This window comes from Ictidomys tridecemlineatus, chromosome 14 (assembly GCF_052094955.1).
Source record: "Ictidomys tridecemlineatus isolate mIctTri1 chromosome 14, mIctTri1.hap1, whole genome shotgun sequence".
In the NCBI taxonomy this organism is placed as follows: domain Eukaryota; kingdom Metazoa; phylum Chordata; class Mammalia; order Rodentia; family Sciuridae; genus Ictidomys; species Ictidomys tridecemlineatus.
This window is the reverse complement of record NC_135490.1, coordinates 43154652-43168337: the sequence shown is the minus strand read 5'-3', so window position 1 is coordinate 43168337 and position 13686 is coordinate 43154652. Positions and strand designations below refer to the sequence as shown.

At 39.4% G+C, this 13686-nt stretch overlaps 1 long non-coding RNA gene and 1 pseudogene across 3 annotated transcripts in view; one reads left to right on the top strand and one right to left on the bottom strand.

Moving 5' to 3' along the window:
* The window catches only part of LOC144370342 (uncharacterized), a 115655-nt gene that overhangs the window by 47121 nt on the left and 54848 nt on the right, over positions 1-13686 (bottom strand). For all 3 annotated transcript variants that reach the window (XR_013430335.1, XR_013430334.1, XR_013430333.1), the window contains 2 exons: positions 5671-5781; positions 4893-4942 (listed from right to left, as the gene is read on the bottom strand). This is a non-coding gene — a long non-coding RNA (uncharacterized LOC144370342). The remainder of the gene's footprint in view (positions 1-4892; positions 4943-5670; positions 5782-13686) is intronic.
* The window catches only part of LOC144370642 (transcription factor GATA-6-like), a 32305-nt pseudogene continuing 25366 nt past the window's right edge, over positions 6748-13686 (top strand).

Below are 13686 nucleotides of genomic sequence, written 5' to 3'. Positions count from 1 at the left end.
TATGCTGGTTTTAGAAGAATCAAACTTTTAGAAAATTTATCGACCATTTAATGCCTTTCTCTTTGTTCAGAATTTGATTTATATCTTTTAATTTTGTAGAAATTTTACTTATAAAGCTTTTTATTACGTTATTATGTTTATTCCTAAGATTTTATTGTTCTCTTTTCTGTCATTATGAATATAATTTCGGTTCTATTTTAATTTCTAGGCCCTTATTGTCATATCAGCCATTTTTTTCAAAATGTTATCATGTACAATTGTCTTTATCAATCAAAGGAGAACTTTGCTTTTATTTTAATTACAGGCTCATGGGTTTTCTAGGTATAAATAATTTTATCTAACAGATAAACATTTACCATTATTTTGATCATGCTTATATTATTCTAATTTCCTTATGCAAGAATTTTAAGAAAATATTGACTGACAATTGTGTTCTTACTCTTGGTTGAAATTGAAATGGTTTTAGTAATTTGTGATTGAAAATATTGGTAAAATTAGCAAATATTTTTATCCCTATTTTGCTTTCTAAGGAATAGCTAATGACTTTTATAATTTTATTTCCTAGAAGAAATGCTACTTCATGGAATATGTTGATATCTTCATGAAATCTATCAGTCTACTTTATTTAAGCCTTTTGCATGTACATTTATAAGAAATGGCATTGATTTTTCTTTTCTGATATCCATTTACTTTAATCAAAAGCACTTCAATGAGATACAATTTATATACTATAAAATTCACCTATTTGCAGCATACAATTCAATGATTTTTAGTAAATTTGCAGTCATACAACTGTGACCACAAAATATCCCTTGTTGGGTGAGATGTGGCTCTTGTGATTGAGTACTGGACTGTGACATGTGAGGCTCTGGGTTCCATCCCCAGCACAGTAGTGGTGGTAACAACAACAATATCCATTGTACCCACAAGTGGCAAATTCCTGCTTTCACCCAAACCTTAGGTTACTATTAATCTGTTTTCTCTGTTTATAGATTTGCTTTCTAGGAACATTTTATATAAATGAATCATATAATATGTGGTTTTTATGTCCTGATTCTTTTATTTGAGATACTATTTTGGGTATGTCATACATTTTGAGGTCATGCATTTTGTAACATATATCATTATTTCACTTTTTTTTTTGTACCAGGGATTGAATCCAGGGGTGCCACACTCCAAGCCCTTTTTATTTTGAGGCAGGGCACAGATAAGCTGCTGAGGCTGTCTTTGAACCTGTGATCCTCATGCCCCAGCCTCTTGAGCCACTGGGATTACACCATGTCCAGCTATTTCACTCCTTCCTTCTAAAAGACATATATTTTAATTTAGAAATTAAAGTTAAAAAGACTTCTTAAAATGACTTGGAATTTTTTTAAATCTTTTTGATGCTCTATAAGTAATTTTATAATATTAAAATTAACTTTTCCTTAAAGAAAAGCTAGGATTTAACTGTGAACCCTTTGGTGAATTCCCCTATCAGATGTGTAATTGTTTTTCTATTGTTTTTCTATTCATCAATCAATTTAGGTTTCTATTTCTTCCTGGATAAACTTTAATAAATTTATGGTTTGCTGGGAAATAATTTATTGTTTTCTAGGATTTCAAATGTTTGTTGTGTATTCTTTTATTTTTCTTACTTGTCCTTAACCAGTGTGTTTGTAACAATACTTCTTTTATTCTTGTCCTTAACCTTATATTTCATTTCTTCTTCTTCCTCTTTTTTTCCTCTCCCTCTTTCTCTGCTTTCCTTTCCATTTTCTCATAAGGCTCATAATGTAGTTTATGGTCTTTTCAAGTAATAGTTTATTTAATTTACGTAATCTTTTTACTAGTTTTAAATGAAGCTTAGCTTTTTTTTTTTTCTTTCTTCTAACACATTACAGTGTATATATTGATGGGATACCATGGGATGCCTTGACAAATGCATACATTGCATAATATTGAAATCAGGTACATATACACTCATCTCTTCTTGTGAACAGCTATCATTTCTTTGTGGTGCGAACACTCAATATCTTTTTCTCTAGGATGTGTGTGTGTGTGTGTGTGTGTGTGTGTGTGTGTGTGTGTGTGTGTCAGTATTTACAGCCTGGGGGACTTAACCCCTAAGCCACTTCCCCAGTCCTTTTGTCAATTTTTATTTACTCTCAGTTACTTAAAGCCTTTCTAAGTTGCTGAATCTGGCTTTGAACTTGAAATCCTCTTGCCTCAGCCTCCTGAACTGCTGGGATTACATGCAAGTGCCACCATGCCTGGCTCTTCTAGCCTTTTTTGAAATATGCATTATTGTTATCAATAGTCACCCTCTCATGCAAAAACCCCCAGAAATTCTCTTATATAACTATGAATTAGTGCCTGTTGAAATACCTTTTCTGTTCCTCCCTCCCATCAGTTCTCCCCAGCTGCTGGTGACCACCCTGTTATTTTCAACTTCTCAGTGATCAACATTTGAGGTTCTTCATATGAATGGGATCAGGCAGTATTTGGCATTTCTTTTTTGTTTTTGATTTTTTCTGGCTAGTGTTTTTGTTTTTGTTGTTGTTGTTGTTTTGTTTGGGTAGTTGTTATTTTGCTGTTCTTTTGATATTCTAATATCATAATCTAAGTAATATCTACTACTTCCATTTTTAATATCTTCATAAATCCACCCTAATGTAAATTGTGCATTATGCTAAGTTTTCTGGTTTTGGTAAATAGCCTTTTCATTTATTTCTGCATAGTTTTTATTATCAGGTTTGAATTACTCCACCCTTAGCCCTACTAGCAATACTAGGAGTTGAACCCAAGGAGAATTTATTGCTGAGCTATAGCCTCAGTTCTTTTCATTTTTAATTCTTAATTAAATGCTTAATCACTAAACTTAAATGCTTAATCACTAAACTTCTGAGGCTAGCCTTGAAGGAGCAATCCTCCTGCCTCAGTCTCCAGAATCCCTGGGATTAAAGGCATGTGCTACTAAACCTTCATTTTGATTTACTTTTTGATTCAAGGAATACCTATTATTTTTTTTCACAATTCTAAGCAAAGAGATTATTGTATTAATTTTTTAAGGTTACATTTAATTTCATAGATTTTTAATCACAGAATGTGGTCCATCAAATCTTAAATTTGGCAAGGATTTACTTATTAAATATTATATGGATTCACAAAAATATATGTTATTTCTTTTAAAAATATTAAAGTCTGTTATTAAATAAAATAATTAATTGTATAACTAAATTCCTTCATGTCTTTAGTTATTCCTGCTTGCTGGATTAATTCAAAATAAATATAAGAAATCTTTTGCTATATTGGATACTTAATCAAATTCTCCTTGATTATCTAGTGGATTCATGTAAGATGTATATATTTAGCTGTTGTGTTATTTAGTATGTATGGGTTTATGATAGTAGTAACTTCTACATTAGTTGAATCTATTATCATTATATTATGTACATTTCAATTTTTTTGTTTTTATTCTTAAACTGCACTTTGATTACATTAATGTTGTAGTTTCTTCTCTCATTTTTGCACTTACTTGTTTAATATCTCTTTTTATCCTTTATTCCTTAAATTTTAAACACATTTTAAATGCACCTTAAAAAAATAAATGGTGTGCATTAAACCAATATTTCATCCTTTCAGTCACTTCCAATGGAAAAATTTAATCCATTCCCAAATATGTATATTAATTTTATTTCTCCCATCTTTATATCTATTACTTAATGCTTCTAGTGACTTCCTAATATTTGGGGGGAGGAGGGTACTGGGGACTGAACTTAGGCCAACTTGACCACTGAGCCACATCCCCAGCCCTATTTTGTATTTTATTTAGAGACAGGGTCTCACTGTGTCTTAGCCTCTCACTTTTGCTGAGGCTGGTTTTGAAATCACAATCCCCCTGCTTCAGCCTCATGAGCTACTGGGATTACAGAAATGCTCCACATTGCCTGGCTTTTCCACCAGTTTGCTAAAGTTGGGATTGATTCCATTTCTCAACTTCTTAATTTGGATATTCCAGTACATTTTCCATATTCTGACTGAAAACCTTTCACTTCCAAAGACTCATAATCAGACTTCCCTAATTTACTAATAAGATTTCAAGTCTTTCCTAAGCCATATATCAATGAAGCTCCACCTCCTTGCCCTTTTTTGAGATGAGTCCTTAGAATACTTCCATCTTCCCTTTCTCCTTTTATTCTTTTCATTGTTCAACCCTCACTCAGATTGTGCCTTTCAAAAATTCCTTTTTCATTCCCTCTCCCACCTCTGATTTCACAGAGCTAATTAACTCAGTTCAGATGCAAGTTATTATAATTTTCATTGCAGATGCTCCTTCTGTTTTAATAAACCACATTAGTACTCTATTTCGTATTACCAGAGAATCTTTCATTGTTCATTTAGATATATGTGTGTACACCACGGTCCATTGCTCACCACATGTTCCTCTCTTCTCCCATTTCTCCTACTTTGAGGTCTCTATTCTAATGGATCTGTTCATTGGAATTGGTCATTGAGTATTTTCTTCTGATGGAATAAGTGATCTACTCTGAATCTTAATGTCTTTGCAACTGTATTTCTTTTGTCCTGACAAACAAATAATAATTTGACTAAGCATTGAGTATTTCCATTCTAGCTCTTTTAAAAATTTTCAAATGTTTTCGTACCATCACCTAACCTCTGTTCTTACAGATAATAAGAGCGATGACAGTCTGATTATTTTTCATGATAGTAGAGTGCATTTTGGCATATTGTACATACAAGAAATATTATTTATTCTAATTGGGATTTGGTTCCTTTTCCATTTTAGGTAATGTTATGGACTACATTGTGCCCCACCCAAAATTTACATATTTAAGTCCTAATCCCAAAGTGATTGCACTTGAAGATAGTGTCATTAAAGGGGTACTTACTTGGAAGTGAGGTCATGAGGCGTAGCCATAATCCAAAAGGACTAGTGTTCCTATAAGAAAAGGAAGAGACACAAGAGATCTTCCTCTCAGCTCATCACCCAGAGGAAAAGAGAGGAGACAACTCAGCAGAGAAGTAGCTGTTACAAAACATGGGAGTCTCACCAGAAATCAACCCTGCTTGTACCTCGTCTGGACTTCAGTCACCAGAACTATGAGAAAATAAATTTCCACCACTTCAGCCATCCAGTCTCAGGTATTCTGCTGTGATGGTCTCTTTTTCTTTTTATTTGAATGTTTATAAGATTGTCCCTTCAGCATTAGAGCTCTAGAATTTTGTCAGGATGAATCTAAGTGTGCATCTTTTTTCATCAACTCTGTCTGGAACTTGTATCATTTTAATTTCTGGATATATCCCTTACCTCCAACCCTCAGGGAATTTTTCTTTTTGATCACTTATTTTTGCTTTTCTTTCTTTTTTTCCCCTTTGTAAAATCCTATTATTTGCATGTTTGGTGAAGGAGATTTATTCTCCAACCCTTTTATCTTTCATCTCAAGGTGTTTGTTTGTTTTTAATCTATGATGATTTGAGATATTTCTTCTCACTAATATTCCAGTGAATGGATTTGGGTCTTAGTAATGGCTCACTATTCTCTCAATCATTTAATTTATTGCACTTTATTATTTCAAAAATTATGATTTAAGGTATCTAGACAAGTTTATGAGTATTGTGTTAGAATTCTTTTTACCATTTGTTTTATTCAAGAAATTCTAACTTACCTGACAATTTTCTGCTCCCATTAAATAATTTACCTCTACATGATTGACATCATAATACTCGTACAGTCTTCACTGGAAAATGTCTGATGTCACTGCTATGGCCCAGGAAATCTGTGAATAGGCGTAAAGAACATAATTAAGAAAAAATCATTTTTCTTGGCGTGAAACCAAGAAAGCAGCACAGACACTGCCATGGCCAGGCCAAAAGCACCAGCCAGAGAGGTCCCTCCGTGAGCATAGTGGAGGGATAAGGGAATTAAAGGAACATGCATTTTGGGGGAAGCTGAAGGCTTGTCTGGGTACAGAGCATTTAGAGACCAAGGACATTGCCCAACAAACCTGAAAGATGTGCTGCATGATCTCCCTGTGCAGGGAAAGAAGCTGACATCTCTCAAGGCATCGAGCAGAGGGCAAAGGAAGGAACCATTTTGCAGCCTTGGCAAGGGGGCTGGCAGCCGAGGAAGCCAGTTCTTGGCAAATTCAAGTTTGTCCCAAAACACAGGCCCAATAAACACATACTACACAACATAAAGTGTGCTTAAATGATCAGAAGAAAAGTAAACATGGAGGGATGTTTACAGAGGGCACAAATGGTCATAGAAACCCACCTGGCTCTATTGCCTCCCCTCAAATTTGATCTCTTGCAGGACCTGCTCAGATAGACACATCTGGCCAAGATCTCAGTGGGGCTGGAGTGGGAGAGATTGGACTGAACCCAAGACCAGGAAACAAGGGTGTGCAGGTAATGTAGGGGACTGAGAACTGGCTCACCACCACATGAGTGGAACCCAGGAGACATCACTAGGATAAAGTTTTCTAGTATGAAACAGCAAGTACTGGGCACTGAAGGTGTGCTGACATAAACTCTTCAGACCAACTAGCATTCAGGGAAGAGACTGGAACCTGAATGAATACATTACTGGAAAAAAAGAGAAAAGCTCCAAGTAGAGTTTTCTCATAATAGCACAGAATAATACTTATAGAGAGACAAAGTCACCATGAGACCTGTACAAAAATTCCATAAAATTCAACAAAACTAGAAAACCAATGGATGAGCAAGGCTGAGCACATACTGGTATGAATGTGGGAGATGTGAGCAAAAAGTAAGCAGGCAGAGAACAACACAGGCTGTACTGTACATCCTGAATGAAGAAATACATTACACAAGATCTGGAATGTTACTACCTGTTCTTTGGTTTTGCATTATACTCCAAAATAAAAGTACTGTGCTGGCACAGGAGCTTTCTAAATTTCTTATATATGGATAGGATTTAAGCATGAAAATAGATTTTAAAACATAAGTAAATATTGTAGAATTTCAAGCAAAATCAATTTGTAGAGATGGTAAGCATCATTTAGGGAATTTGCATACTCCTTCAGGAGCCCTGGGTCTCTCTCAATGCCCAAAAGCAACCCTCACTGCTGTCCTTCTCCCTGCTCAGTGCATGCCCAAGGAGATAGAAATTATTCTGGAGCAGCTCCAGAGCATCAATGGCCATGGCTTATGGTGGCTGATTGCAAAATTATTGTAGAGCCAAGGCTGCAGGCGCAGTTGACTTCAGGGTTTTTCCATGGTGAGATCTCTCCACATTGTTTTCCCCCATCCCTTCCTCCTCCTGTTCCTCTTGTTTCCAGAGTGGACCAGGACACCATAGCTCCTCACAAAAGCAGTAACAGGATTCCTGGCCTATTCCTTGCTTCTCAACCCATAAGCCTTGCATTTCTTCTGGGCTCCCCATGGACCTTTGGTGCTAGCGTCTTTTTCCCTGGGAGTGCCTTGTCCAGCTGAGAAAACCTATTGCTCTTCACTGAGCTCAACCAGAACAAGACCACCAGCAAGCTGTGACAGTCTAGTTGGGATGCCAAGCTGAGCTAGTTTGTACCCTAACAGCCTGAGGACATTTTCCTGATCCTTGTTGCCCTCTCCAGTTAGGGACATGCCGCTTTCAATGGTGCACCTGGCTTCTTCCTACATTTACAGCTACAGTAGCTGCAGCTGCAGAGACGGCCAGTAACTGGTCTATGTACCTAGCACCCACTGCTGTCTTTCTGGCCTATCTTCAATGGGGACCCTGATTGGCCCCAAGTCTCATCCCACAGTCCCCCATAAGGCAGAAGAATCAATGTAGCCAGTGGTTGGGCCAAAGAGCCTGACTTCCCTGGCTAGGCTGAGGTGCACACCTTGGTTCTTCCCCTACTGGCCAAGCCCTTCCATGGCCAATGGCACAATCCTGGAGGCTAAACTGTGGTGGTAAACAAGGGCTCTGGCAGCACGAGAGGCAATGGCAGGTGCACCCTGGCGCCCATGAGCAGCCAGGAGCACAAGTACAGCTCAGTGTCTATGGCATAGCTCCTGAACCAGACATACCACTATTACCACCACCAATACTGAGTCCATACTCACTCTACATGAGTGCACCACTGATACCTGCTTAGCTCCTGGAGCCCTATTCCAGTTCCTGAGTAACCCAGTGCAGACCTGCTGGAGAACCTGGCAGAGAGCCCCTAGTGTGTGAATTGTAGCTTCTGTGGACATCTGGAGGACACTGGCCATTGCCCGCACAAAGTTTGTGGTAGCTAATCCCATACTAAAAGTCTTTACAACAAGATTAATGGCCTCAGCTGACCCCTCATCAGCCAGAAGCATGTGCCTTCACCATGAAGGCTTAGACTGTCTGTGCCAACTGGCACACCACAACCACCTTATGGTGCAGAAACCTTCAGGGTGAAACTGTATGCAATGCTTTTGGACTCTACTTGAAACTCATGGGGTGCTTTGACCACTTGATATGAAAAAAAGAAGTTTAAACCAGGAAACAAAGTAAATAAGTAAATAAGTCAAAGACTTGCTCTGCTCATAACAATAAATGCATTTCTGTGACTCCAACTGCCACCTCTTCTAAGAGGATTGCAGCAAAAATATTTCTTCTCCAACGCATCCAACAGCCTCAAGTGCAGGTGCCCCAGTAATGGCTGGTGCAGGAGGGGCACCAACCCAGAACAGCAAGCTCAGGGATTCCAGTCAAGATGGGCGGGCTCTACATAGACATCAATCTGGCCTTGCTTGCTGGTGTCGCATCCTCAGAGCAACAGGATTCAGGTATGCTCTGGCCCTGGCCTGAGTCCCTGCTGCCAGGAGGCAGGGAGAACACCACTGAAGAAGGCCTTGCACCTCTTATGTCTAATTTTGTCTAGTAGCCCCGACAGTGGTCAATGCCAACAAAACATTGCTCCAACGTGTGATTTCTGTGCCTTTGAGTCTGAAAGAGATGTATTTCCCCAGGAGGCTTGCTGAAGAGTAAAAGAAGATGAGGCTCCTCTGGAGAAGGGTCAGTGCAGCAGGAACGTGGCAAGCTCCATCCACCCAGGGCCACCTCCAGTCAGTCTGCCTCTGGGTTGACTCCTGCACTCCTTGCAGAAAATGGGATTGGGACCAGGGCCTTGCCTGCTAAGGAAGATGGAGAGAGATCCTATATCCTCAAGTCTTGTGTTTCTTCTGATTGATTCTGGTTATTCCAGAATTTCTGCATATGTGTTCCATAAGCAGATTAACAAGCATTCATGGAGAAGATCATTGAAGGCCACTTGGGACACATCTTAGAAAATGAGTGAGTTCCTGGATCTTTTGTAAAAATATTTCTCAGTTTCCAAAACTTCATAGATACTCTAACATACACTGTGATTGGTGTTTCTCAAAGTTCATCTTGCCTGACTGATCAGTTGGAATTTGAACACAGGTAGCAAACAAGAAATTTTTCTTCCATGTATACAACATATTTTTTAAAGGGTAATTTTCATTGCAGAAATATTTTTCATATGTTATATTATTTGCATAAGATTTAAGAGTGGTTTTATAATGAATATAAACCTTTTACCTTAATGGTTCTTACAATAATGTAAAAGAAAAATGCTAACTTACACATTGTTATAATTCTTTTATATCTACAACCTTTTCTATATTCCCAATTGCTTAAGAAAACTATTTCAAGAACAAATCTTCTCTCTGGAAAATTGCCATTTTCCATTTGTTAGGAATTTTTATAGAAGAACACCAATATATGCCCTTTCTTTTACTATGGAATATGTTCTGGAAAAATTGCAGCAAACCGTTACTACCTAATGAATAATACTTGTAAATCTTCTAGAATCTGTAAACATATTGTGCAATTCTGTATATCTTGAGTAACCCACAGGTTGGTTTACATTAAATTTTTAAATGGGATGTCATATGGAAAACAATTTCACGAGAGTTTTTAAAATAAAATGAGTATTTTTTTCTGTCTGGAAAAAAATGAAGAGTAAGTTTCTTGGCAGTCACTTTTTTATTACTGTGACCCAAATACCTGACAAAAACAATTTAGAGCAGAAAAAGTCATTTTCATAGTTACAGAAGATTCAGTCCATGGTCAGTTGTTGCCATTGCTCTGGGCCTGAGAAGAGGCAGAAGATCATGGCAGAAGGATACATCAAAGGAAAGCTCTCTAGTACATGACAGCAGGAAAGCAGAGAGAGAGAGAGAGAGAGAGAGAGAGAGAGAGAGAGAGAGAGAGAGAGAGAGAGAGAGAGAACACAAACTCATAGGGAGTAAATATAGCCACTAAGGACATGCCCCCAGTGACCTCTGTCTTCCTGAGTCACATCACCTGCTAGCAGTTACCACATAGTACCTTAGTCATCTCAAATGATTAAGCCATCTGGATTAGTGCCCTGTTAGGACACAGCTCTCATAATCTAATTACTTCACTGTGAGCATTACTGCATTGTCTCCCATGAGCTATGGGAAAACTTATACCCAAGGCATAACACATTTAATTGCCAAACAGTAAGAATTATTTGCCCCATATCTAAGTAGGTTGATCATCACCAATACATACAGGGAGAAATTCTGTCTATCTTTAGCCTGGTGAAACTGCTTTCCAATACTCCTTTGCAAACTCCGTCAGATAGATACATCCAGGACAGCAACACTTTGGATAATATTTAAAAACAGTTAGGTCCCATCCCAAGTTACACTCCCAAAGCACCATGACTTACTGAATGCAGCAGTCGTTCCTATGCTCACTGGAGCCCTTGAAGCATGGCTGCATTTTTAGTTCATGCTTCTCCAAATATGAGAGTTGTTTGCTATTCAGAGTCCCACACTGCCTTTGTCTTAGGGATGGTGCTGCATCTTCATACTTCACTCCACCATCAATTAATGCTAAAGCACCCAGCACTGGAGCTCTCCCAAGGTTCAAATGCAACAAGCACTAATGAAACAGCCATGTGGTTCATGGAAGTTAATTGTTCAAACTTAATGAGTCAACAGTGATCTGGCTGGAGGATGGTACAACATCCTCAACAGTGCAATCAAGCATATTGGTGCCTCTTTTCTCCACAAGAAGAGTGTCCTCAGTGCTTACTCTTAGGGTAACTCCACACTTCTTAACTTCCTCTGCAAATTGGTTCAAGCTCACATTGGCTGCATTGTGTGTAGTAAGGCAATTTCCTTCTTTCATACGACACTCGAACAAGGCAGTTTTTTAGATCCATTGGAAATAAGGTAAAAAGCACTCAAAGGGGCTAAGAATGAAATTGTAATAACTGAATGAAGAAATGATATCCACTGGAGATCCTCAGTGATTACTTATGAAGGTGGGCATGAAGGGACGTGAAATGCAGTTCCTCTCAAGAAGCAGCAATTCTGCAGTCCAGGGACACTGAGGCAATAGTAAGGAGGAACAGGCACTGAGGTTCACCCTGTCCAGGCTAGAACTCCTGTGACATGCTCTGTGGGTTCAGTTTGACCCTTCCACATCGAGGTGAAATACTTTTATGGGTCATCCTGTTAGAGTAGAGATGAATTTCTACAGTTCATTTATCTGCATCGATGTCATTATTTTCCTGGCAATAATGTCCACTGACTTTGAGGCACTCATAAACCTGTGAGGAACTGAGGAATAGGTTTGCCCCTTGAAGACTGTGACATCCTCATGCAGCATGCAGTGGTTTCCTAGGGGAGACCACACAGGTGGTGTTGGTGTTGGTGGCTGCAAGGCAGGGATTGCTGTATTGTTACTGGGCAGTGGCAGCAGTGATGCTATGAAGCAAATAACACCGACTTGGGAGATGGAGAACCTTGATTCTGGTCCTGGTTTGGCCACCAGATCACTGTGTGGCAATTTCAAAGCCTCTTACTTCTCTGGGCCTTACTTGCCACATCTGGAAATTAATGATTAGATTTGATGGGACCTCCCCAAGCAATAGACAGGATCTGCTCATCACAATGGCAGCAAGACTGAGGGGTTTCCATGCCCGGGAGTGGGAGAAGCACAGGTTGGCTGTATTCCCTTCTTACTCACCCAGGGGGGCTTTGATTTTTCAGTGACTTCAATAGGCCCAGAGCAAGGGCAAGGTTTTGGAGAAAACCTCTTTGGGAGAGGGCATGGATCCCTAGACTGTGCAGCCCCAGCCTCCTCATGTCCCTTTAACTCCTCCTCCAGCTAAAACCTCCAGCTTATCCACTTCCTAAAGATCATCACAGAGGCTCCACAACCTTCTCTTTTTAAAAACTCTTGCTGATGGAAAATTCTTCCTCATACCTGCTGCAATTTCAGTCTATTTTCTCTCGTTCAATCCTTACTGGAGATGGAGAACAGCTGGTCGCCATCCTCCATTTAACATCCCCTCCTAAACCAAAATCAGTTATGACATCACCCCTCAGCCTGTTTTTCTTCTGGCATAACATACACCATTCCTTCCGACCTGCCTTCATGGATTCTAACTCTGAAAGCATCGCCGGTCACTGTGGCCCACACTGAAGGTAGCTCTGCAAGCTCCACATCTTTATAAAGCTGTGGCATCCACAGAGAGCTATAGGGCTCTGTAGCAAGATTGAGAGAGATGGTCAGAGTATAATGAGAACATAGTCCAAGCCCCTGGCTTTATCCATAGAGGGAAACTGAAGGTCAAAAAGGGTAAGTAAATTCAGTGTCCAAGGTCAAGTCTCAGGGATCAGGCTCCAGGCACGAGACATCAAATACTGCCACAAAGCCCTGAGTGGCCACAGTGTGTCCTCAATGTGGGTAACTACCTTTAATTGAAAAGCAAAGAGCCACGGTCTCCCAGTGTGCTGTCTACTCAAACCATCTTCCCAGTCCCACTAGCAGATGTCTGAATTTCTACTACGCACATCTTTAATTTCCATGAAAAATACAAATACTGGACTGGGGGTGTAGCTCAGTGGTAGAACACTTGCTCAGCATGAGTGGGCCCTTGTTTTAATCTCCAGCATCCCAAAATTGTAAAAAATTTAAAAATTTAAAAGATTTCAAATACCTCTCTAATTGGCAATACTGTTCACTGTTCACACCTTAGTATGAATGAGTGGATTTAATCTTTTCCAACTATTGATAGACAAGAAAACAGAGAACAAAGAACCTGGGAGAATGATAGACCAGTGGAGCTGCTTGCTAATGTTTCCAAGGTCAGTCGGGGCTGGGTGTGAGGCTGTGGGAGGACATAGGCCTCAGGAGGGTGGAGCAGCAGAGCCTTGTGCTGGTAGGAATTCCCCAGGCTTTGATATATCTGCCCTGTCTGCCTCACACAGGTCACCTGCAAGGCCCCAGGTACTCTTGCAAGATCTGCAGTAGAACAGAACTTGGTGAAAAGATTACCTCATTGCTCCCACTAGGCTGGATCCTATGAATATTCCACAATTCCTAAAGTATTCTGCTGAACTCTTTTCCCAAGTAAGGTGAGCAGGGCACCTAAAAGCAAATCTCAACCTGATGGTGCCCTTACATGACAGGAAAGAAGAACCAGAGGGAAGGAGGAACAAGCGGTGTAAGAATGAATATGATTATTCAGATACTTGCATCAAGGTGAAAGGAAGGGGCAGAGGAAGGAAGGGGCACGTGAGTATACGGAAGCATGAGTCAGATGAACTATTTGTTTAAAACTCTGCCCATAAAATTTTCCTAAGTGAAGAATGTGGGGGACAATAACAGAGTGTGTTGAATACATTGCAGAGCCTAG